Source organism: Hylobates moloch, unplaced genomic scaffold (genome assembly GCF_009828535.3).
Source record: "Hylobates moloch isolate HMO894 unplaced genomic scaffold, HMol_V3 SCAFFOLD_6, whole genome shotgun sequence".
NCBI lineage: Eukaryota > Metazoa > Chordata > Mammalia > Primates > Hylobatidae > Hylobates > Hylobates moloch.
Genome location: NW_026652281.1, coordinates 55314557 through 55317706, shown reverse-complemented (window position 1 = coordinate 55317706; position 3150 = coordinate 55314557). Strand labels below are relative to the sequence as shown.

The 3150-nt window shown below is 41.1% G+C and overlaps 1 pseudogene; it reads right to left on the bottom strand.

Annotated features, from left to right (window-relative positions):
• Nucleotides 1-391: 391 nt before the first annotated feature.
• Nucleotides 392-2864, bottom strand: LOC116470547 (T-complex protein 1 subunit eta-like; annotated as a pseudogene).
• Between the last annotated feature and the right edge of the window lie 286 nt (nt 2865-3150).

Genomic DNA, 3150 nt, shown 5'->3' with positions numbered 1-3150 from the left:
AATGTAATTCTATTGCAGTTAGAGAATACTCAGTAAGATTTCCTTTTTTTTTTTTTAATTTGTTGAGACTTCTTTTGTTCTATCCTGTTGCCTATATTCGTGAATTTCTCGTGTAAACTTGAAAAGAACATGTATTTTGCAGTGTTGGGTGAAATGTTCTGTAAATGTTATTTAGGCCAGATATGTTGACAGTACTGTTCAAATTTTCTAACTCTTTATCAATATTCTTTGTCTGCATAGTCCATCAATTACTAATAGTGGAGTGTTAAAAATTCCCAACTGTGATTATTGATTTGAGAATATCTTGTTTTGCTTCACAGATTTTGAAACTTTTTTATTAGGCACATACACATTTAAGATACGTCTTCCTGATGAACTGACCCTTTTATCATTACGAAGTGTCCTCTTTATTTCTGGCAATTTTCCTTGTCTGGAGGTCTGCTTTTTCTGATATTAATATAACCACACCAGCTAGGAAACACAGATTTTTTTTCAAGTGTCTGGCTACATTTGTGGGTCAAATATTTAAGAAAGAGTGCATCAGCTTACCTGTCAGCTTGCATTCCCATAAATATCAACCACAAGAGAGAGTTTATCGTTTCTCATGGGTAAGCCATAGCCTTCTGAGATGGGGGCAATGAAGGAAAGGAAATTAAATGAAATGGAAAAAATGAGTTAGAAGGTGACAAAAAATAAATCAGAATATAATTTTTATTACTTAGAAAATTCAGATCTGTAATTTTTAGAAGTATTTTAATATTCACTGAAAATTTCTACTTCCCTATCAGCTGTAGGGGATTGAATAGTATCCTCCCAAAATTTATATCCACCTAGAACCTCTGAGTGTGACCTTATTTGGAAATAGGGTTTTATAGATATAATTAAGTTAAAATGAGGACATACTGGATTAGGGTGAACCTAAGTCCAATGACTAGTATCCTTATAAGACAGACACACAGAGACATGCGCAGAAAAAAAAGCCATCTGAAGATGGAGGCAGAGAATACAGCAATGAAGCTACAAGCCAAGGAACATCAGAAACTCAGAGAGTGGCAAGAAAGAATACTTCTCTAGAGCATTTAGATGGAGCATGGCTCTGTCAACACCTTGATTTTTGAACATCTAACCTCCCAAGCTGTGACAGAATAAATGTCTGTTGTTATAACCCACCCAGTTTGTCATATTTTTTGTAGCAGCCCTGTGAGTGCCCTGAAAACTATCAGAGTTATCTCAATTAACAAATATTCTATTGTATTAGTCAGCTTGAACTGTCATAACAAAATACCATAGACTGGATGGCTTAAACAATGGGAATTTTTCTCTCACAGTTCTGGAGGCTGGGAAGTCCAAAATCAAGGTGCAAGACAATTCATTTCTCTGATGACAGTGTTCTTCCTGGCACATAGCTGGCTCCTACACAAAGGCCTCAGAGTTGTCAGCAATATCCTTGTCATTGATGTCCATGCCATAGCATATGCCTCTCTAGGCATGTTATGCCCACAGCTTGTTGAGAATGTTTGTGGTATCAAAGCCAGTATTGTCACTTAGCTGCCATGGGATAATCTCCAAAGTCTTAGCATACCCCCCAATCTAGCTGCTGTGTTCCTGGAATAGTCCTTGCTAATCCCACAGGTACTTGGAGAGCTTTATCTCAATGGCCCCACCACCAGCCACCACCAAATCATTTTCAATGGCCCTCCTGACAATCACGATGGCATTAGGCATGAACTGTTCTGTCTCCTCCATAAGTTGTGGCATCACTGTGGAGGATAAAGGTTCATGTCTTGGCCTTGGGAGGCCAGTAAAGAAATTGTACCTCTCACTTCCAGTCAGGGTCTCCTCAAACACCTGGCATCTGCCCAGCATGTCTGCTGACAGAGCATTCACAATGGTCTGGATTGACCCTCTGTAGGCCATCATTGTCCTATTCAGATCCTTCTCAGGTACTCGGCCAGCACAGAACTTGCCCCTGTCAGCAAAGTACTGAGTGACCACATCCCCATTGGAGAGTTTGGACAAGACAACTTTGGCTCCAGAATGATGGATCCTTGCTTACTTGTCATAGAGAATGTTCCACTCAGCATCAACAATTGCCTGGTAATTCCCCGTTGTGAGGACTCTGATCTCAGCATTATCTCTCTTAACTTTCAACTCAAGCTCAAAATTTAAAAGTGCAATCTTGGGATTATGGCACTTTTGGGGTTGCATTTCCAACCCAGCATAAAAGAAATTCTTGAATGCAGCACCAGCTAACAGATGGAAATCCTCTATGGCTCCACCCTGTATCTTCTTGATTCCAATCACTTTAAGCTGCAGCAAACCATCAAGCATCATCACTGCATCAACCATCATCTTTGCAAAGAAGGCTTTCTGCTGGGAGATGAGCTTGGAGCTCAGAGCAGGATGGCACACTTCTCCAAGCAGCTTCTTCTGCTCCACTATTTCTGTCTTCTTCATGGTCACAGTGATCTCTTTGTTATCATTAACTGCCAATTGGATGGCTGTGTGTAAAGCTTGAATGATGATCTTTGGGTGCAAAGCTTCCTCCACATAAGGTTTCACCTGCTTCAGAAACTCTGCAGCCAGCAAAGTCACTGAGGTGGTGCCATCACCCACCTCAGCATCTTGATATTTGGCAATGTCCATTGAAGTCTTTGCTGCAGGATGGACAACTTCAAGAAGCTTCAAGAAGATTGTTGCTTGCCTCTGCCATCCATAATTAGCTTGTCTGTGCCATGAGAACCCAGGGTGGTTCTTCTACCCTCAGCAATCACCTGTCAGGCACTGATGTTACTCACAAGCTGGGGGATGACTTGGGGGCTATCAGTCCCCTCTTCCAACAGGATAACCGGTGTGGGCATCATTTAAGAAGCTTATTTAGTGGCCAGCTGCTCATTCTCTCTTCTCTGTGTCCTGGCTACGCAACAATCCACAGTGCCCTGCACCCACATGCACTTTTTGTTACAGCGCTTATCAAGCAATTGGATTAACTACTGGATTTTGCTATCATGTGAATATTTGAGATTATACCAGAAGTTGCCAACTGCTATGACTCAATTTTGAGATCTTTGGCATGCAAATTCTCTCAAGGACTCTTCCGGTCTCCAAATCTACAGCCTACCTTCATGATTCTGCCAAGATTATCTAAAT